The following is a 24,624-nucleotide window of genomic DNA, read 5'->3' on the forward strand; positions in this document are numbered from 1 at the left end:
TTACACTAAGAGAGAAATTTAATGCCTCGAGAGGGTAACCTTCATGCTGATTAATAAGTGCAGATAATATTCTAAGTTTCGAAATCAGAGACAAAATGTACTTTCCCTGAATAAACATCTCTTTTTATCAAAAGGGTCTGGAGTTCTGACTCTCAAAGCATGGGGTTAGCTGTAATTTGGAAAACATGGTCCAAATTGTTTCGTCCACAGAGCAATCTTAACTTTGGAAGCCTTAATGTTAATTTCGCTTTTAGCTTACATCGTCATATTTCTGTAACTATTCAAGTGAATCAAAAGAAATTTGTATACTATTGCCAAAAAAAACTCGTTTGTCAAAGGAAATTTTCAGAAAAAAATGCAATTTTTAAAATTATTTATTATTTTTTCATTGAATAACGTTTGAAAAATTTTTTGAATTGTAAGGTATAAATTATTTTCTTTATTTTGAACTATTTAAATTTAAATCATAAAAAGCGAAAATTGAGTACAATTAGTTTAATAGTTTTAGAGCAATACAAATGTAAAGAAAGCCATTATTTTAAATTTTCCTTACTGATAAACTTTTCATCTGATTTCCCTCAAAATAGGGATTTTATTTTTTTTACAATTACGCAGTTCATCTTACAAATCAAAACAATTTCGATTATTAATAAATTAAATAATAAAAATAATAAATAAATTTAAAAGAAAATATTTTTGACATTCAAATATTTTTTTTTCCCTTGGAAATAAGATTTTGAAATTGAATTGAGTCGAATTTTTTTAAAATGCCCTTTAATAAATTCAGAGATAAAAATGAGCGTCAAGGATCAAAAGTTTTCGATTATTAATAAATTGAATAATAAAAATAATTAATAAATTTAAAAGAAAATATTTTTGACATCCAAATATTTTTTATCCTTTGGAAATGAGATTTTGAAATTGAAGTTAGTAGAGTTTTTCTTAAATGCCCTTAAATAAATTTAGAGATAAAAATGAACGTCAAGGACCAAAAATTTTCGATTATTAATAAATTGAATAATGAAAATAATAAATAAATTTTAAAGAAGATATTTTTGACATCCAAATATTTTTTATCCTTTGGAAATGAGATTTTGAAATTGAATTGATCAGAAATTTTTTTAAAGGCCTTTAAATAAATTCAGGGATAAAAATGAACGTCAAGGACCAAAAATTTTCGATTATTAATAAATTGAATAATGAAAATAATAAATAAATTTTAAAGAAGATATTTTTGACATCCAAATATTTTTTATCCTTTGGAAATGAGATTTTGAAATTGAATTGATCAGAAATTTTTTTAAAGGCCTTTAAATAAATTCAGAGATAAAAATGAACGTCAAGGACCAAAAATTTTCGATTGAATAATGAAATTGAATGATTGAATGATTGAATAATAAATTGAATAATGAAAATAATAAATAAATTTTAAAGAAGATATTTTTGACATTCAAATATTTTTTATCCTTTGGAAATGAGATTTTGAAATTGAATTGATTAGAAATTTTTCTAAAGGCCTTTAAATAAATTCGGAGATGAAAATGAACGTCAAGGATCAAAAACTTTATTTCGCATTTTGACTAAACTATTAAGTAATATTTTCTTGATTGTGGCTTCATCCCCTATTATTTGATATTCAAGCGCCCATTTTCTGTTTAAATAAGATAAAATTATTCCAAAAAAAACAAAAACAAAATCGCATATTTTTGTGCCAGATTAATTACGTCACTCATTAAAAAAGTCATCCAGATTGAAAAAGTCACTCATTAGCATAACAAGAATAGCTTATTTGCCGTCAGTCCCTCAAGCCATGGTGTCGTATTAAGTGACCATCCGTTTATTAGCTCAATATTAGGCGTTCTATGTTTAAATGTAGGCTTTTATGAACATATTTTCTCCGGACATTCCCATACGGAGATTTGCAACTAATTTAAAGCGTGTAGCGTTTACAGAACATGAAAAAAAAAAATCCGTAAGAGCATAAATTATAAGTAGGAATCACCAACAGGGACTGATCAAGACAAATTCATACTCAAGGCCGATCAAATTTTCCCGGCCCCTTACGAAATATTTTGAAATTAAGTTTCTGAAGAGTAGTCCTAACAATAAAAAGGAATCTATTGAACTGCACGATTCAAGAGAAACGTTCTAAGAAATTTTGAAATCAAACAATTGAAGATCATTTTTCTAAGATAAAGTTCTCGCATCTATATAAAGCAAAATATAAAACAGCAAAACAATGTTTTGTCAAAATAAAAATAGTTTAGTGACCACAAACAATTGAAAATCAGTGATTTTTGCTAAAAGTCACTGATTAGTAGAATTATTTTTCATTGTAAGCTATAATTATTTTTTTTGTTTAGTACTTAAACCAACACAAAGCTTAGCCGACTTTTTATTAGATTGAACGATAAGTTCAGCATGTAAGATATTAAGGTTATAAATTATAATTTTTATTAAAAAAATACGCACAAAAAATATCGGGAAGGAGCCAAAATTATAGCTACTCATAGAAAAATAAAAACGCATTTAAATAATAATTTATTTAAAGATATCACTTTAAAAAATTGAAATTCATATTCAGTGCATTCACTTAAGCCGTTGACGTAAAATCTGCACCAATTCAAATTCAGCTGTACTTTCGGATTTGAATAGTGCAATGTTTACACGAGTTTGGTTTATCACAATATAAAGAAAATTTAAAAAAAAAAAAAAAAGGAAATTTTTGAGAAAAACTGTTTCTTTCAGTATTTAAAAAAAATAGTAATATTGTGGACTTTTTACAAATTTTTGAGGCTCTCCAGAAAATGTGGGCTCTAGGCCAGTGCCTATTGGGCCTAGGCGGTAATCAGACCCTGATTGCCAATCATCAGTGTCAAAGAACTTTCGACATGTGGTACTAAATTTAAATTTCTGGTACCTACTATGGTGGGTCAGTAGCAAATTTAAAATATCAGCATGGCTATGATAATTAAGATAACGCTTGATAAGTTCAGTTCAACCTTTTATTTCTTATAAAAAAGTGAAAAATTGATCTTTAATTTAACTATTGCATGTATTATTTTTCGAATAAGTTTGGATGCATTATTTTGAAATTCGAGTACTGTCGAAATGCCTGTCAGTTTTTTTTAGTCTATGTTCGAGACAAGACTATCATCCTTTGGTATTTGGTGAGCAAGCGAAGCTTGAAGTAGGTTAATGAAAGGGACCGCTAGAATTGTTTCTGGGATTGGTCAGCGGTAGCAATCAGGGGTGGAAAACCCACAGTATATACAACACAAGCAGCAAAATCTATAGTGTATGCACTCAAAAATGCTACAATGAGAGTAAAAACTTTAAAGGATAGTTAAATTAATAATGAAATATTATGAAGCTTTGATAACCCAAATACTGTGAGTTTGCGTTAAAATTATATTGTTATTTTTACTGACATACATGCTCTGGTATTTTAGATAAAAAACTGTTTTTAAAGTTATGCATTTATGATTATATATTGAGTCAGAAAACTGGTAATCTCCGTAAGAAGAAATCCGGGAAATCCATTATAGATGATCTTATTTTTTAAAACAAATGGAAATAATTCAAATTTAAATAGAATAAAATTAGCATCATTATTAATAGTGATATTTATTTAACTTTATTTAATTGCTCAAATAACGGATGGACGCGTCATATAAATATAACATTTATTGTTCAAAACGGCAAATTAAGATTCATTCGTGGTACCAGTTTGATTGCCTGAAAATAACTTATTAGGAAATGAAATAATAATTTTAAAGAAATAAAAATAATAAAGAAAAAATGATACAAGCTCTTTTTACACTTCTTGTAGTGCTGCCATCTGCCAGATAATATCGAAACTGCATGCATTGCAATAAATTAAGTTGATGGTTCAATAAAAGTAAATAAATAAGTTAAAATGAGAAAATGGATTTAATTTAAATTAAAAATCTAAATTTTTACGCATTTAGAAACAAATAAGTTATTAAAGCGGCTATAGTGCTGCTATCTAGACGCAACATAATAAAGCTTACTGTAAAAAATTTATACTTCTGTTATATTAATTCCAAAAAGCAAATTATTTAGCTAATATTTATAACTTATCCTCTTAAATGAATTAAAAATTAAATATAAATAAAATAAAACTAAATGTAATAAAATAAATTACGGAATAACAAATAAACATTAGAGATTAAATAAGTTTATTTGTAGAAATTGGAGTAACTTTAGATGCTCAGAACAATAACATAGAAAGCATATATTTCCGCAACTAAACTTTTTTTTTTAATAAAATGTTAATTACTTATTTTTTTCAAGAGTAAAAATCTGTCTCCATGAAGATTTTATAATCCAATTAATTCAACATTCAGTAAACACATGTTTGAATATTTGCTATTTATATTTTTAAAAGAAAAGAAAAATAAAATGTTATGATGCTGCTGCCATCTATTGGATTATTTATGAAAAAAAGCATAGAACTAAATTTTTTTTCGCCCATCTTTTTAATTTTTTCTTTTGATCGAATTTAAATGCGAAAGTTAAATCAGATTTTTTGATAGAAGGCAAAATCTGCATCTGAAAACTTCATTAGAAGGCAATTTTAATTTTTTTTAAATATAATTCTCTGGTTTGATATATTTTTTTTTGTATTTTCGCTAAACGATTATTTTTTTTTTTAAAAGCAAATAAAATTATATTAACTGTTCTCTTTAAAATTTGTAAACAAAAAACATATTGTTTAGTAATTGCTTTATTATATTAAATTTATACCAAATATAGTTTATACATTAAATACAGTTTACTTAGTTTACTAGTTATACAGAGTTACATAGTTTACTAGTTATATATATAAAATATTTACTTCGTGCATGAATCTTCCGGTTAACATTTTGTCAGTTAATTATTCTTTTTAACTATAACTTATAATCTCTGAGGGAATACAATGAGTGTAAAAAAAATTAGATCTTGATTTAAATATGTTTATCTTAGAATTTTCCGTAATAAAGCAAAATCTTAAATAACTATTTACGCTTTCGAATTTTAGAACAATCAAACTCATAAACGTAATAATAGCAGAGTATAATATGACGAATAAATATTACAGGCAAATACCTTTAAATTAAGGACACAGAAACATTCAATAGGTGAACAATACCTTACCAAATTTATTAATTTTATGCTGATTATAACCAAAGAAATCTGGAAAAACTTAAAAATTAATGATACTGATATTGTTGCTAAGAGTGTACCAGCCCTAAGACTTCTCCTCTTTTGCAAATTGTATGGGGTTAATAGTAAATTACACCAAAGCCAAGTAAATGGAAGTAATAAAAACACTTTATGGTGATACACTCAATCACTTAAAGATTATCCATCATGAGCTAGACATTGTACCTGACTTTAATTACCTTGAATCCTTAACGCATAATTGACATTACCTTTCAAATCCAAAATCGTATCTCAATGGCCAACAGAGCGGTTTTTGACTTCACACCTTCTTGAGATCTCATATATTTTCCGGCAAAACAAAATTTCTTACCCTAAAACTATCATTAGACCAGTCTAAATGTATGGTTGAAAAACCTCTCCTCTTACTAAAAATGGAATAAAATAACATTGTTTGAAGGAAAGGTTCTTAGAAGCATTCTTGTGGTGTTAAAGAAAATGGCCTCTGATGAAGACACTTCATTGAGATTTCACCCCCCCCCTCCCTCCAGAAAAACAAAGTTTCTTACCCATAAAACTCTCATTAGATCAGTTCTAATGTATAATTAAAAAAACTCTCCTCTAACTAAAAATGGAACAAAATAACATGGTTTGAAGGAGAAGTTCTCAAAAGCTTTCTTGGTGGTGTGAAAGAAAATAGCTTTTGGTGAAGACGCCTTATTGAGACCTGACCCTTTTTTCTCCAGAAAAACAAAGTCTCTTTCATTAAAAAACACTCTCTAGACCCGACCTAATGTATGGTTAAAAAATATAGCCTCTCACTAAAAATGAAACAATATATCATTGTTTAAAAGAAAGGCTTACAGAGGCATCCTTAGTGTTGTGAAAGAAAATGTCCTTTGGTGAAGACTTTTAACGAGGAAATTTATTGAATTTTTTGAGAAACCCTATATCACATCAAAAGTATTAAAATTTAAAGAATGAACTAGGTTGCTAATGAATCCAGACCAAATGATAAGATTCGTTAATAGTTGATAAAGTTTTGAATCAAAGATCATTACTAGTTGAAAAAAAGTAAGGCCAAAACAACGATGTTTGGATTACGTGGAATCGGGTTTTAAGGTGATTGGAATAAAAAAAAAAGAAAGAAAGCCCAATTGCAGGCTGTCCTAGAGGAATGAAAAAGGCTTTAGTCCACTTTGGGCTATCTTGCCTAATGTGATGACAACTAAATCATATTACGTGATTTTCTGGTCAATTAGAAACATCGATAACTTTGGAAATCCGTTTTTGTCATTACTTTTTTGTGTTACACGGAAAATGCATTAATGTGAAATTCAAAAATTTATGATTAATCTAAACAATTTAATAAATTTTAATTTGTGGAAATTTCCTGAATTTATATTTCCTTCTTAGCACCATAATTAACCTGATGTTAATTAATGTTTATGAATTGAATAATTTATACTTTTGATATGAAAAATGTACTTTAGATACGTAATTAAAATAACAATAGGTGTTTATACAAAATAGCTACATTAACTAACAACTAAATCATATTTAGTGATTTTCTGGTCAATTAAAAACACCGATAACTATGGAAATCCGTTTTTGTCATTACTTTTTTGTGTTACACAGAAAATGTGTTAATGTGAAAAATTATTCAAAAATTTATGATTAATCTAAACAATTTAATAAATTTTAATTTGTGGAAATTTCCTGAATTTATATTTCCTTCTTAACGCCATAATTAACCTTACGTTAATTAATGTTTATGAATTGAATAATTTTTACTTTTGATATGAAAAATGTACTTTAGATACGTAATTAAAATAACAATAGGAGTTTATGCAAAATAGCTACATTAACTAACAACTAAATCATATTACGTGATTTTCTGGTCAATTAGAAACACCGATAACTATGGAAATCCGTTTTCGTCATTACTTTTTTGTGTTACACAGAAAATGTATTAATGTGAAAAATTATTCAAAAATTTATGATTAATCTAAACAATTTAATAAATTTTAATTTGTGGAAATTTCCTGAATTTATATTTCCTTCTTAACACCATAATTAACCTTACGTTAATTAATGTTTATGAATTAAATAATTTATACTTTTGATATGAAAAATGTACTTTAGATACGTAATTAAAATAACAATAGGTGTTATGCATAATGGCTACATTAACTAACAAGTAAATCATATTACGTGATTTTCTGGTCAATTAGAAACACCGATAACTATGGAAATCCGTTTTTGTCATTACTTTTTGAAATACACAGAAAATGTATTAATGTGAAAAATTATTCAAAAATTTATGATTAATCACAGCAATTTAATAAATTTCAATTCGTAGAAATTTTCCTGAATTTATATTTCCTTTCTAACACTACTATTAACCTTATGTTCATTAATGTTTATGAATTGAATAATTTGTACCTTTGATATGAAAAATGTACTTTAGATAAATAAGATGCGTAATTAAAATAACAATAGGTGTTTTTACAAAATAGCAATACTAAAGTTTCAAAATATTTTTTAAAGTTTTTTATAGATCAAAAAGAGAACGCATCATGCATTTAAATTATTGAAAGTAATCGAAATTTTTTAATTAATGCGCTAGAAAATTGAGGAGAGTTATTTATTTTTATAACAGTATGAACAATAAAATAGCATTTTAATCTACTCCATTCCGTTGTAAATATCTAAAATCTATTTAAATATTTGGATTGTTTAAAAAAATAATTTTAAATAAATCAAAGAGATAATAAATGTTAATTAAGTAATGAAAATATAGTCGAAATGGAACAATGTCGAAATGAGTGTTTCATGAAAATAAACTTAGTTGGAAATCAGTAAATTCTGAATAATAAAGCCTTTTACTGCCAAAATTACGTTAAATTATGATTTTTTCTTTTATCATTGAATGTATGACATTTAATTCATTATAGGAGAAATTTAAATATTTTAGAGACCAAATTTATACTCGAGTATTGAATTTTTACTTGTAATTAACTTACGTTAAGTCTCTTATTGTAATTTTTTGAATATATGCTAAAGTATTTAAGCGGAATATTAAGATAATGGGAGGAATACGCTAATTCAAAGACTTGAGTTAAAAAAAAGCTGTAAACAGTGTTTGAAAAAAAAGTATGATGTAGTTTTCACAGTCAGTAGTTTTCAGTAGTCATAAAATACTAAAATTAATAATGCATTGAATGTTTCTACACTGTAAGTTATCCCAAATGAAATTTACAGTAAAATGTACTGGAACTCTGAGTGCCGGAACCGTTTACCGTAAAATCTTACGGAACAAAAAATCTGATGCAACATAATTTTAATTCCAATACTTATTGTATATTTATCTTCTCACTGTAATTAAATAAATATTGCTGTAAAAATTAAGAAGCATAATTTTTCAGCAAAAATGAATTTTACGGTAAAATGGTACCAGTACTAGGATGCCAGTACTTTTTACCGTAATTTTATTTGGAATTTTTTCTAATGTACAGTTTCCATAGTTCTGTATTTGTACAAAAAAAGTGGGAAGAACAAGTCTCTTTACTCGTTACTTAATAATAAATAATAATAAGTAGTCACATAAAACTATAGACCAAATTAGAAAAATTATAAGTTATGCAATATTTATAAGACAGATATTTTCTAAAATCAACTTATAAGAAGACTACGGTAGCTCTATGTGGAAATTTTCTTCTTTGAATTAAACACGGCCCCCATGAGCCCAAAGTATACCATTATTTTTTCTTTTCCATCTTCTCCCAACAAATTTAAAAATTTTTTAAGAAAAATCAACCTATTCTTGCAAAATTTTCCCTCTGAATCCGTAATATCCTTTTTAGCTTGGCACAACTTATCTAATTCTATCACTAGTGTCATTAATGTTAATGTTCTTATTTCGATCCGAAGGTGGTAGTAAGACAGTATTGATTAATTAATACAAAAACTATTAAGATCGCAAGAATGGCTTTAAAAATACAAAACTGCATGAAAATGAATATAAAAATGCATACAGCATGAAACAGCAATGTCTTTTTCTGCGTTAAGGGTAAAATCTTTCGAGCACGGCTCATTTCCAAACAATAATTCTTCAAATTCGAAGGTATTTGCAATTATTTAGATCTGAGAGCAGTTATTTATCATTGAAGTTTCCTTAATTAGTAAAAACAATCATAGATACATTTTTGAATATGAATGAAAAAATTTCAAATTACTTTTTTCTGATTTCTTATTTTATTACAAATATAAATCCAATAATTTAACATATTTTTTAGTGACTATTAGAATGCTTTTAATAATTAAAAATACCAAAATGTTTTTTTTTTGTAATTAGATCGGCACAAAAAAATATGTGAAAGGAACTACGGTATAAGCAAAACGACAAATTTATCTTATAAAAATCTATTATAACTTAAAGAAAACTACAACTGTCTTAACACCTATTTCCTAAACAATTAAGTTTAGGATTACGTTTAGGATACGAAATATAGGATAAATGATAAAATAGCCATTCATCTTCAATATTATTTTGCATATTTATTGAATTAGTTATGGGGGCTGATATAAACATGATAAGATAATTTGTCTTATAAATATTTGTCTAAGTTCAACAGGCATTTATTTTAAGATTTGTAATGTTTTTAAATTTTATTGATTCAAGGTAGCTTTTTCTCATGAATGAATTTATGAAAAATAACTAACATAAATAAATTACTTCTTAATACTTCAATTTAAAGATACTAATTACCAAAATAATTAATTTAAGAAAAATTATTCATTTTAATCGTTTCATTTAGATATTCTTCATTCATTAAATTTTAATAATTATTTTCAGAATTATATGATTAATATTTATGTTAAGATTTTTATGGCATGCAATATATAGTTGCATTCTAGTATCGTTTTTTTATTTAAGCTACCTAATTTTCCTATAAGCTACATATTTACTGAATAATATTAGTTTGCAAAATAATTCATTTTAGTTAATCAGTAAACAACTATTTAATTACGTTTTTGAAAAATCTTTCTAAATTTAAGACTCCAAAGATGTAGATAGCAAACTATTGAAACTTTATTAAATTTAGTGATAAAGGTTTATTAATATAATTTTCCGCAACATCAAAAGCAATAATTACTAATTAGTTAAATATTTTATCAGGAAATTACTCAATAATATAGTTAATGTTTAAAATAAAAATTATTGAGAGTATGACTTCGGATGTGTGAAGTAGGAAATGTATTTTAGATAAAAGTTAACAAAATGAACTCTCAAAGGAATTTATTTTAACGTGAAATCAAATTCTTCGAATAACAGTTACAGTTACGAAAGTCAAAGCAATTAATTTATCAAATGAAAGATAAAATCATTACTATCATCATTGTTAGTTGAAAAGATATTATTAAAGAAACAACTTCAGAATTGAATAAGGTTTTCTAAAGTAATCGAGTGTGAAAAATTGCTTCTAATTATAGCGTTCAGGAGAAAAATTTAAACAATTAATCTCTGTTTTCTTCTTGCTTATAAGCTATTCTTTTCAAAGGAGATGGAAACGGATACATTAAGAGTTTAGCGATTAAAACCTGGTATCATTTATCTCTGTATTTTTAGATCTTTCAATTTGAAAAAAATAATAAATTTTTAACTTCTTTTGATACAACAATTTTGAATTATTGATGTAGAAAATGCGTTGTAATTGAAAAATAAATAAATTTTTAAATGAATTTACGGAAATGACATACGAGATAATACTATTTAAAGCAAACAGTTTTATTTTTAAAACCTTATCTTACCAAAGCAGATATGCATAATATGAAGGGAAAATAAATGAGCAATTTAATGAAATTTCGGGAAAGACATGCAAAATAAAAATAATTAAACTAAATAATTTTATTTTTACCATTTTATCTTATCAATGTACTGTTAGAAGTTTCTCGGAAAAATGGTTAAATAACAGTTTATTTAATCGTTATTTTACCATATTCAAACAAAACGGTCAAATAAATATAAATAAGGTAATATTCGAACTGTTAACTTTGAGAAAAAATGTTTATTAACTGCTTTCCCCTAATATGGTTAAACAACTAGAATTTTACAGTAACAACTAAGCCTACTTATGAAGCCACTTAGTTTCTAGCAGCTAGCTTGGTTCATATTCTAGTTGAGAGGGCGAATCTGTCAATGAACAGGGTTTTTCATTTCTTACGATAGATGAAACAATAAAATAAACTAATTAACCCCTTAACGATCGGTTAGTTTTCAAGAAAACGGTAATAAAAGTGCCTATTGTTTTGGCTTTTGTATTTGTATTACGTACTTGATTAGTGCAGCAACTAGTTTAAAATAAACTAACTATCTACAATTACCTTAAAAATATACTGGTACTGCCATCTGGTGTGTGAGATAAGAAATAAAATACTTTCCAGGCAAAATAAATGAATTAGTTTTATTCTTATTGGCGCATTACTACTGAACACTCCAGAAAGTCAATATCACGGGAGCGAGAAATAGAGGGCGAATCCTCACCCCGTCATTTTCGCAAGAGCGAAAAGAAAGGGGTTCAACCACATTTCACGCTTCATTTGATAAAACACAGCTCATCCACAACCTAACTCCAGTGCCCATTACCTAACGAAAAGTCTAGCTCCAATGTCCAGTTAAATTTCTTTTTCACGGTTTTCGAAGCAAGCTAGTTATAATTGGTTAAACCGCATAGTTTTGTATTCACAGTTTTTTAACCATATTTTTAAACGTTTTTAAGACCGTAAAGATATAAAATGCTCTTTACTGTTAACTGTATGGTTAATTGGATGAACGTTACACTGATCACAATGCTCACGTAAAATATCCTCAGGGGTAAACGGATCATGAGTTAGAGTCCTTTTGCCGTCAGGCTAATCGTAGGAGGTTTTCATTCTTTTCCTCTCCATGTAAAGCAAATACGATTTAGTTCCATCAAAAGTCCTCCACAGAAGCAGAATTTCTTTCAATACTTGATCCAGAAGTTTTCTTGTCTTCTGAATAGGGTTCAAAATTACAAGGCAACAGAGTTGGACATTAGTAGTCGTAAACCCAAAATTGGGTCGGCTGTTCTCTCAACGACGGTTATAAAATAAAAGAAAATATAGATGATTCAGATTGGTGTAAAACTGAGTTAACAAAATTGGAATTTTTGCAAATCAAAATTATTTGCGGAATTTAATATTTTAGTACAAAAATTGAATTTACAACAGTTATTTTTATTTTCAAATTTTTAGGAAACTAACTCTTATTTATTTGTTTATTTTTTTTTATCAAGCACTGTGAAGTATTACTTCTTCTTTTTACTGATAAGTTTTACTGGCAATAACTACTTGATCAAAGTCGTTGTAAACAAAGACGAAAAAGAAAAAAAAAGGGGGCAATAATAAAAATAAAGGAAAAGGCCAAAGATATAGAGAAAGCAATTATGAAAGAAACTAATATGAACGTATACGATCAAATTGACTATAAGCAGAAGAAATCGTAATTGATTTCATAAAGTTTACGACTTCAGAATCAGTAGAAGGTACCAAATGTTTTTCTTTCATTTGAACTTGTTTTTTTATGACATTAAACTACTAATACTTAAAAGGATAGCATTACAAGAAATACACAATTTCGAAATTGCCCTATTAATATACAATCGGTTGTAAAATTCATAAATGCATTAATTTTATAATTTTTAATTTTAAATAACAGCAATGCGTTAATACTCCAATTTAAGAAAGATCCATAAGATTCTGAAACACGGCCAATTTATAGCTATTTTCTTTTTTTCTTTTTTTTAAAGAAGGCCAAACATCCGCAGTTCTAACAAATTTCAACGAAATTAGTAGAGTTAATAGTTAATTAATACAGCTAGCTCCTTTTCAGACAAAAAAAAGGTAGGTGCCCGTAATTGTTACTAGTTGAGTTGACTGTTATTTTATCCAGTAATTATATAAAGCTAACTTAAATCAGAGGTGTAGACCGTTTTCTATGGCCGTTAAAGCATCAGTCTATGAGCAAAAAGCTCCCGAGTTTGAAACCAAATGGCGCCAAAGAACATTTTTCTAACATCCGTTCTACATTGGTGATCGCCGACAACGAGCACGCAACTTTCTCCCTCCTCCACAGGTGGAGCACTAAACTAATACTCTTTGTTCCTTGGTTCACCTTGGTGCGACAAAGCCTCAAACAACGTCTAAGTTCGAATGGAAGATAATTTTTACGAGTATAAAGTTAATTTATGGTCAGTGACTTACATTTATATATATATATATATATATATATATATATATATATATATATATATATATATATATATATATATATATATATATATATATATATATATATATATATATATATATACATATATATACATATATATATATATATATATATATATATATATATATATATATATATATATATATATATATATATATATATATATATATATATATATATATATATATATATATATATATATATATATATATATATATATATGCACAGATCTCTAATTTTATGGTCATGACTGCTTTGTGGGTAAAACTGGCAAAACTCTATCTTTGTGGTCAGTGATTAGAACCCTTATGCTGGTCATTGAGCTTAATCTAGCGGAGAAATTAAATGTAGGAGAGGCAAAGATTGTGACAACTGTTCACTGCCAAGCCAAACAAAATTTAATGCCTATCATTAAATTTTGTTACTTAATTTTTGTTACTTTAATTTTGTTACATGAACAGTTATTCCTTCAAAAGTTGAATTTATTCACTTAAAATGCATGTAATAAAATTTTTCGCCTGCTTACATTCATAATATTTTTTCCCACGAAAAATTACTTAAAAATAATTTAATTGAAACAAAATTGAGAATTGAAGTTTTGTTGTTATAAAAAATTTGCTTGGTTACCATTGCAACTTCATTGATTATGCGTTTTTGAAAAATTCTATTTAATGTTTGATTACAATAAAAACTCGTTAAATGCTTTTCATTGAAGAGATTAATAAGGAATGATGCAAAAAAGGGAATTTTTAATAATGTCTTGTACTTTTCCATTCATTATTTTAATCGCTTTAGTTGGCTGGATATAGTTGGATACTGTTTTACATAAGGTGCATCTTAAAAGTAAACATGAATCATTTACTATTCAGTAACTGTAAAACGATTAATACGTAATCATGAAATATGATTATTATATAGTATTTAAATTTGGGGAATTAACTTGTTTTGGAAGACCTTCAAAATGCGCCAAATTCTAATTGATATCTGTGAAGCTTAGTTAGTTATGTTATAAAAACTACTCCTTCTTTGGTAACAGGTTGTGGGAAATAACTTAGAGTTACTCTATAACTAAAGAACACCGATTTTAGACTGGCGCTTTTGATATGTGAAAATTACTGGTATAATACCAAGAAAAATAATCGATAAATATTACATTTAAATACCTTTCAAATTAGGAGTAGTAAAATACTCCACAGGCAGAAAATACTTTTATAACTTTTATTAAAACTATGCTGATGACAACGAAGAAATCTGGATTCTTATGAGAAAACTGAAGCATACCATGTGATTTATTTGTCTATGAGAATGCGTGGGCCGATCATTATTTTCAAATTGCTTTTATGTAGACAGCAAGTGAAAAAGTTTCTAAATATACTATGTGTTTGCTAACAGCTTTTATAAAAACTTATATTTTTATTTTACATTTTTTCAAGGTTTGAATACTAAATATCTCGGATAAAAATATTACACACAATTGAATAATTACACTTTAAAATTTATGTTTTTTAAGCCATAGCACATATTTCATTAAATATATCACAGAATTAAATAATATTTATTAAGTTTTTTTTGTTAAAAATGCTTGACGTGTGACCCTTTTGTTATCCTACAAACATCTAAGCTGTAATCAATTTAATATCACACAAAATTTGTGTTTACACATCTTAAATAGTTACTTTTGCTGCACAACTGTGCAGTATTAGCAAGTTATTTTAGTGTTTTTGACATCTCATCTGTGGTTCATAAACAGTTGTCTTAGACGTAAATTCACGAAAAAAATTAACAAGAGGTAAGGTCCAGGGAACATGCTGGCGATGGGATTAAATGTAAATAACTTTTCATCCGCACGCACAAGACAGAGTACCACAGTCAATGAAAAACGAATTACGGTGTACATTGTACATAATGTATTATGTACATTATTATGTAATGTACGTAGTGTATTATGTACATAAGACAACTTTTTGAATACGAATGTAACGTAGGGAATTTTTAAGCAAAAAGTAATTCCCTAAGTTAGTAAATTTTAGTTAAGTAACATAATTTCTTATAAAATCACACAATAAAATATTATTACCATTAATTAAGTACAAAATGGTAGTGAGAGATGGGCTATGATAACTGTTCTTGACTCTATTATTTGTTCAATTATGTTCAACGCAAATTCTCAGTAAAGATTTTATTCAAGAATTTTTTTGTTGAAAAAAAATTTGATTTATTTATGCACAAAGGATTGACTTACGATTTTTTAAAACAAGTAAAAGTAATAAATTTGTTTAGCAGTATTTTACTTTATGTAGAACTGAAATTGCAAATTGCTTTAAAATGTTACAAAATGTCTACATCATGTTACTTTTAAGACTGAAAATATCCTTGAAAATATATGTTGTTACATCTAAATATGAGTGTTGTAAGGTAAAATTAAAAATTAAAAACAATTTTATTTTATAGAAGTAATGCTCTATGTAACTACGAATCATTCTTTACCAATTTGTGCTATAACTCTTTATGGTATCCCTCACTTGATGAAGCCACTTTTGTAAGAGTTTTGTTTGTTTGCCATATTTAAACTATTCCAGCAGAAAATGCTTATGGAATGTTATCATTAGGAACAATGCAAAAACTTGAAAGTTTATCTAAAAAATAACAATATTCTATTTTATTGCAGTTATAAAGAGAGTAGAGATGTATGCAAAGGGGAACTTTCACAGTTCTGACCTTCACGTGATGAGTGAAATTATGCAATAAATGTTTGTAAAATGAATATAATGAATTAAAAAGGGATATATTTGTCAATTTTTTTTTGTAAATATGTGTCTGTGCCAGAAATATTTTAGTTCAATATATGAATACATATAAGTAGCTTTATTCTTAAAAAAAATATTCTGTTTAAAGTTAAAAATATCTCACTATTCATTTAAAGACATTTCAAAATGTATGTAGATAAATGCATTTTTTCCAACTGGTTGGGAATGTGTTGATAAAAATAACGCAGAGAATTTGAATTTCTGAACTAAATGTTACGAATAATGTACGTTATAAATTATTAGAAGAAATTAAAAAAAAGATAAATTAACGCAATTAGAAATTTCAAGTAAATATGAAACTATCATCGATAATTTATTTGATGTATGCGTGATATGAGTGAATAAAAAGTTATAATAATTTCTTGTATTATCTAAAAAGATATTATACTTGCATAGTGTTGAACTTGAACCACACTATGGTTCAAACTTACTGCAACCTTAAGTAGTGCCATATTAATATACTTCTGAAACTACATCATAAACTATAAGCTTAATTAAATGAAAGTATGCTTTAGTTTAACACGCTAACAAGAGTTGCAAAGGAAATGTGTACCGTATTAAGGTTCAATGTATGAAATATTGTAAAACGGTGAACTGATTTTTCGAAAAGTATAATAGGGATATTTAAATAATGAATAAAAATAAGTGAATCAAATCTTTCTCCTCAGAGGAAATTTATTTTCTTTAAAGCACACATAGTTCTGTTCCGAAAAGCTAGGAGAGTGCTTTTAACCTTCGCACGGCAAGGTGGAGTCCATAATAGAATGAAGGGAATTGAATGAAAATGATCATAAAGGAGTGGAAAGAATATTCATAATGTTCGACTAGAATCCCACTAAGTTTTATATCGTTGTCTTTGGACTTGCTGAGGAGTAAAAGTGGCTGGCTCGCAATACTAATTATATTTTATACATCATGCCGTTGGACCCAAAATTTCGTAGTTTTGACACCCCTCTGGTCGATAAAACTTATCTCTTTTGAATCCTTTTACTTATTCAAAAAATTATGAATAAATTTTTAAAAAAATCTTTGTATTGTATTCTGTCATTTTAAAATTTATCAGAAATGTAAGCTCATTACATTTACACATACACAGTTCAGTCACATTAATGTGAAGACCACCTACTTTCGAGGTCAACGTGAAACAACCAATCGCAGAAGGCAGGTTGCAGCACATTACAGTGGAGTGTACGTAAAGGATAGCATTCGTTTCAATTGTTGGCGTAATGAATTATTGACGGTATTACAAGTTTTAAAATAGATCATGCTCCAACTACAATAAAATTTACAAAGTGATTGAAACTTGATTTTTAAAACGGCTGCTGTTAATATCAGTTCTTGTGATAAAATCCTTTCATTTATCTACACAGGAAAATAATCTGTTTGTGTTAACACATTTTTTTTAAACGAATGAAATATACGAACTATAAAATACGGCATTATAATTTGTTACGTTGTATTATAAATAAAACTAGCAAGACATGCAAAATAATTTGAAAATAAATCATTGAATAAAAGCATTTGACATTTCAATAATTGCAAAGAAAGAATTCAATAGATTAAAAAAAAATCTGCTTTGTACCCTGTAGTCATAAGCATTGTTAGAAAAATATCGGAAAAGTAAAATATTTGCATTTAGGAATAAAAACCTGGAAATGAAATTGATAAATAGTTTGATGGATGTGTCATTAAAATTTATAAGAAATTCATGCGTCAATTTTCACAGCATAATGCGAAAAGAATTTATTTTAACTTTGATTACACCATGATTAAAAAATAGCTTCAGATAATTGCTATTATTATTGCAAATGTACTTTATTTAGACAGTATGAACAACGGTCCGTAACACATTTCTTTTTAAATAACATCTCTATTAGTGTCAACTGGAATTTTTCAATTTAAAATGCTGAATTATAAATTAAAGTATCAGAGCATGCAAGTAAAGAAGAAAAAATATGATTGCTTAAAATTTCAATGATTAAAAGTAGCTACAGTTAATTTTCATTTTTTGGGCAAAAGTATTTTATTCAGCTACGGGTGAAATTAATCTATTTAAGGCGAAACTTTGTTTACGCCACCATGAACAATGTTCTTAACACATTTTTTTAAATAATGTATCTATTACTGTCAAAGAAGACTTTTCAATTTGCAATACTGAATTATAAATTAAAGTATCAGCCCAGGCAAGATAAACTAAAAGAAAAAAAAACCTCATTCCGTAGCATTTCAATTAATAAAAAAGAAAAAAAAAACTTAATAGCTTTAAAGAAATCTCATTACAATCATAAAAATAAATTTTCATTCACAAAGTAAAAATCGAGGAATTACATGCAAAGAGAATGAAGTTAAAAGGAGTAAAGAAAATACAAATCCGCCAAATTAATAAAAGTCGGCAATGTTTACAAGTAAAACAAAATGGAGAAAAAAAATAATGATAGCTTTTTGAAAGCAGCTAAATTAACTTTAATTTTTTCCCCCTTCAGTTTCTTTGCTTAAGGAGTTATTTGCTCTTTATATGCAAATTAAAACCTGTGACTTTTTCGGTAAGAAACTACCCAAAGCATTTCTGTAATTCTTTATTGGTGATTGAACCATAAAATTACATTTTAAGTTTTTGTTCCTTTACAATTATTTCCACTTTAATGATTTCTTTTACATTTGCCATTGAAGTTATCAATGTAATGTCTTTATTTCCGCTTAATGCTCAAGTTTTTTCTTCCTCTTTTTAAATTCTTAGAATTTCATTCATTTTCTGATTTTCTTTGAAAAAATATTTCCATTTCTTATTGAGATTTTGTAAAATAGGTACATCTAAAATATATTTTTTATTTTAAAAAAGTAACAATATTAGTAATGATATTAGTTACCATTCGTATGACAAATGTAGTTGCTCAAAAATAAAATAGTAAGCACCTAAATAACTTTTAGTTCAGTCATTTGATTTTCACGTGTTAGGGCTCAATTGTATGGCTGCAAATGAGGTCAACGTAAGCAAATCGTGGATTGTTTTGATTCGGAAAACCATCAGCTTCGACAAAAAATGTGTGACATTGCTTACAGGTATTCAATTAAATCTGATTTAAATCACATGGCTAGGCATAATCATTTCACTTCTCGAGTTGCAAGAACCCAATTTTAATTATTTGAGAGCTTAACCTTTTAAATGCTAATTAGTTAGTACAAACTATATATTAAGTTTTGAAATCAGACGCAGTGTGTTTACTGTAATATACACCAGGTGTATTTTATTTTATAAACCGCCGTTTAACAGCTGACCAAATTTTGGGTTTACGGTTACGAATGTTCTACTCTATAGCCTTGTCATTTTGAATCCAATCCAGAAGACAAGAGAACTTCTGGATGAATTGTTCGAAGAAATTTGCTTTAGTGGAGGACTTTTTGGTGTAACTAACCAGCATTTGAGTTTTATAGAAAGGAAAACAACGAAAACCTACCATAGTTAGTCTGACGGCAACGGGGCTCTAATCCATGATCTGTCTATCAGTGAGGATCTTTTACGTCAGCACCGTAGTCGGTGCAAGCCAATTGCGGAATTCGTATCAATCTGCCATTGCTGGGATTCGAATCCGGTTCACCTCCTTGGAAGGCGAACGCTCTATCCCCTGATCTACCACGGATCACACTAGGTTAATGTAATACATGCTCAAAAGATGCAGAATTCGCATTAAAAGAATTTAATGAAGATACATTAGTTAGAAGACGAGTAAATGACGTAGTACTCACTCATACTTGTGATATAAACAGTATTCTTTTTGTTTAATTAGTCGCAAATTTTCTCTCACTATTATCACCCTAATTATCCGTTTAAAAAAATACAATTTCGGAATTTAATATTTTAAATTGTAATAGGCTTGTTCAAGCATAAAAAGTTTTTTAGCAAAAATGTTTTTGATATTTTATTAAAGTTAGTTGTTAAGTAAATGAGCAACTGTTTAATGAGGTTTCTTTGTGAGATGTACTTGCTTAATTAAGTACACTGGTGGACAAAATTAAGACAACATCAGAATTGGACACAGCGTCAATGGGCTAATGTTCTCTTCACCGATGAGTCCTATTCAGTCTACAACCTGATTCTGGACTGTTATTGATATGGAGGGAACCTGGAAACCGATACCATCCCTGCAACATTAACGAAAGGGACCATTATGCTGGTGGAGGACTCATGGTTTGGGCAGGGATCATGCAAGATACCCTCACACCGCTCCATGTGTTTGACAATGGTTCTGTGAATGCCCAGAGGTACAGACAGGAGATCCTAGAGCCCTATGTGTGTCTTTTCAGGGGCGCTGTTGGCCCTGAGTTCATTTTTATGGACGACAATGCGCGACCACATAGGGCTCTCACGGTTGATGAGCATCTGGAAAGCAAGGATATTCAACGAATGGATTGGCCAGCCAAATCCCCTTCCCTGAATCCTATTGAACATACATGGGATGCTCTTGGGAGAGCTATTGCGATGTGCCAACCTCGCACCAGAACCATTCTGGAGTTAAAAACTGCTCTGGTGGAAGAATGGGAGGGTCTTCCACAAGTCCTCCTTAACTCCCTTATTAATAAGCATGCATACTCGTTGTGCATGCTGTCTGTGTGTCAGGGGTGACCATACACCATACTAGAGGCAACACACACTGTACAAATCTCACTTTTATTGTCATCTTTTATCTAAGTTCAGGCTCCATTGGATTTATTGGCAATAGGTCTTGCCAGTGAATGGCACTTTCATTTTTGTTTTGCATACTTTATTATCATGGAATAAGCTATATCCATACCAAATTTCATTTATTTATATTCAGTATTTTCTGAGATATTTGGGAAAATGTCTTCCATCTCTTCATTTTTTCCACCAGTGTATTTTATATTTTTTAACTGAATAAGAATTTAATAATTTACTTAATAAGGGAAAAAAAACTAATTAATAATACTGGGGAGCAAATTTGTTTTGTTTTCTGTTGCATGAGATTCTTTTTAAAGGAATTTAAATATCTTTACACCACTGATTTCAAGTATGCAATCGGCTTCTCTCTAAAAGCTATAGTTATTTTTAAATGATATTTTCGGTCTAATTTTTTTCGAAATGTACAAGTTTAAAAGCGTTATATATATCAGGAGGTCGCGTAAATGTTGCGACAAACTTCTACTGGAGTTGGGGGCTACATCAGCATTAAGATTGCTTAGGAACACATGACTGATGGAAATGTTGTCATACGATACTAGGGGCGTTTTCTTATTATGAACTGCTTCTTCAAATGCTTCTGATCAGATTATAACAATGAAGTGCACATAACTGCGGGCAACGACATTTACGGGCATGGATTCTTTTGCAATTTTAATCCTTGATTATTCTTTTCTTTTAGAACTTTGTAGCAACATTTACGCGACTCCCTGAAGTGTGAAACGTTTTTAAACTTATACGTTTCTACAAAAAATAGATAACGAACGTCATTTTTAAAAATCTGTAGCTTTAGGTTCCAAAACTAATTTAAAATTTAAATCCCCATACTCGAATTATGCAAGATCAAATGTTTGTATAAATGCAACAGAGAATTCCTTACTCAGTATAATTTACTTTCTAAGTTAGTAAGTATAGATGATACGTCATTAACAAATAGATGATTTAGTTGCAAGTATTCGCAAGTTTAAGAAGATTTTTGCTTTTATGGCACTCAATTTGTATAATAAAAAAATGTCCAAATAAATCCAACAAAATTCAATAACCACTATTTTTTTAAAAATAAATTGCGCCAAGTGCTGTAAAAAGCATAAAATAAAAAGCCAAAATGAAGATTCTAAACATAAATATTAATTTAAAATGCAGAAGAGCATTTGCCACTTTATTATTAAAAGTCTCCATTACCTTCAAAGAGTACTGATTTTATTTTTAATTCCCTTCGTGGAATTTTATCATAAGCAAAACTAACTCACTTCATTAACCATTCATAAGCCGAATTCTTTCGCCAATAAGCGCCAACTCCATCCAAATGCTCATTAACACTAAATTCTGCGAAATGTTATTTTAACGTGTTTTCAACAATGCTTCGCATCAACACAATGTTCATTATTCCTCATTGTTTTCTACCTTCTCTAACCCTAACTCTCTTAAATTGCTCCATTTCAAACTTAATATTTACTACTGCTTTTCCGGAAAATGGGGGAATTTCTGGTAGTTAAAAGCGATTTGGACGGAGGTAAACTAAGAAATTAATTTCAACATCGCATCAACATAAAAGACGATGGTGGAGAGGAAGATTAGGTGGGTAAAAGCAGGTAATTTATTACTCTGCCACATTCCTTCAAGCTTTAAATGGAATTCTTACATCTGTAAGATATGCCAGTTTAGATGAGCGATGTAGAGGAACTTGATGACATTAAGAAATTCTTAAGATAATGTCTGGGAGAGTCGTTGGAAGAAGGCGAATCAAGAAATGTCAAGGTCATAATCGAACAGTTCCCCAAATGTTAATTTTCTAAAGGATGCCTGAAATTTAATATTTTTTTACGATTGGGTGTGTGTGTTTCTAATCAATATTGATCCCAGATAGCAGGCAATTTTAAGGTGAACGTTGTATTTTCCTTTTCATTTGGTTAGCATAGAAATGTTTACTAATTAATTCTTTTTTTAATTTAGTATAAATATTAACAGTTCATATTTATTAAGATTGAATTGATGAAAAAAAATTTTGAAACAAAAATTTCCTTTTTTTAACTTTTGCAGTAAACCTTATTTTTTTTACCATTTTTACATTCTAGATTTAGTCGTTGGAAGAAGGCGAATCAAGAAATGTCAAGGTCATAATCGATGCAATGTTATTTTTCTAAAGGATGTTTGAAATGGAATATTTTTTTACGATTGGGGGTGTGTGTTTCTAATCAATATTGATCCCAGATAGCAGGCAATTTTAAGGTGAACGTTGTATTTTCCTTTTCATTTGGTTAGCATAGAAATGCTTACTAATTAATCCTTTTTTAAATTAAGTATAAATATTAACAGTTCTTATTTATTAAGATTGAATTGATGGAAAAAAAAATTTAAACAAAAATTTCCTTTTCTAACTTTTGCAGAAAACTTTATTTTTACCATTTTTACATTCTAGATTTTGTCGTTGAAAGTAGTCTAGTCGTTGGAATCATTCTAGTCGTTGGAAGAAGGCGAATCAAGAAATGTCAAGGTCATAATTGAACTGTTCCCCAAATGTTAATTTTCTAAAGGATGTTTGAAATTGAATTTTTTTTTACGATTGGGTGTGTGTGTTTCTAATCAATATTGATCCCAGATAGCAGGCAATTTTAAGGCAAACGTTGTATTTTCTTTTTCATTTGGTTGGCATAGAAAGGTTTACTGATTAATCTTTTTTTTAAATTTAGTATAAATATTAATAGTTCTTATTTATTAAGACTGAATTGATAGAAAAAAATTTCAAACAAAAATTTCAATTTTTAACTTTTTGCAGTGAACCTTATTTTTACCATTTTTACACTCTAGATTTAGTCGTTGGAAGAAGTCTAGTCGTTGGAATCATTCTAGTCGTTGGAAGAAGGCAAATCAAGAAATGTCACAGTCATAATCGAGCACTTCCCGAAATGTTAATTTTCTAACAGATGTTTGAAATTGAATATTTTTTTACGATTGGGGGTGTGTGTGTTTCTAATCAATATTGATCCCAGATAGCAGGCAATTTTAAGGCAAACGTTGTATTTTCCTTTTCATCTCGTTAGCATAGAAATGTTTACTAATTAATCTCCTTTTTTAAATTTAGTATAAATATTAACAGTTCTTATTTATTAAGATTGATTAATGGAAAAAAATTTCAAACAAAAATTTCCTTTTTTAACTTTTACAGTAAACCTTGCTTTTACCATTTTTACATTCTAGCTTTATCCAGGCTCTCAAATTCTAACTTCTGGTCTAAAAAGCTATCTGGGGATGATTCAACTGGTATGTAGTTAGCGTGTATCGAAACATATGCGCGTATTATGGTAGATGCAGTTGTTCCCCTTGTTAATTTAACTGTGTGGGTGCTTGAAATCTAATATATTTTTAAGGTTTCGTGCTTCTCATCTATATTATATGAAACGCTAATACGTATGTATCAATAAAACCGATGATACTTCTTTTCTCGTGTTTGCAACAGTTTTCATTTTTAATTGATAGGATTCGGTGCGCAAGAGCACGTAGTGAGCATCATATGGCTAATCTATATTATATAAAACGCTAATACGTTTTAATTGATAGGCTTCGGCGCGCAATAGCACGTAGTGGGCATCATATATCTAATCGGGTGAATTCTCACCGAATTATAAAAAAAATTCTCACAAAAT

This window comes from Parasteatoda tepidariorum, chromosome 8, assembly GCF_982258835.1.
Source record: "Parasteatoda tepidariorum strain Cologne lab strain chromosome 8, Ptep-v5.0, whole genome shotgun sequence".
Lineage (NCBI taxonomy): Eukaryota > Metazoa > Arthropoda > Arachnida > Araneae > Theridiidae > Parasteatoda > Parasteatoda tepidariorum.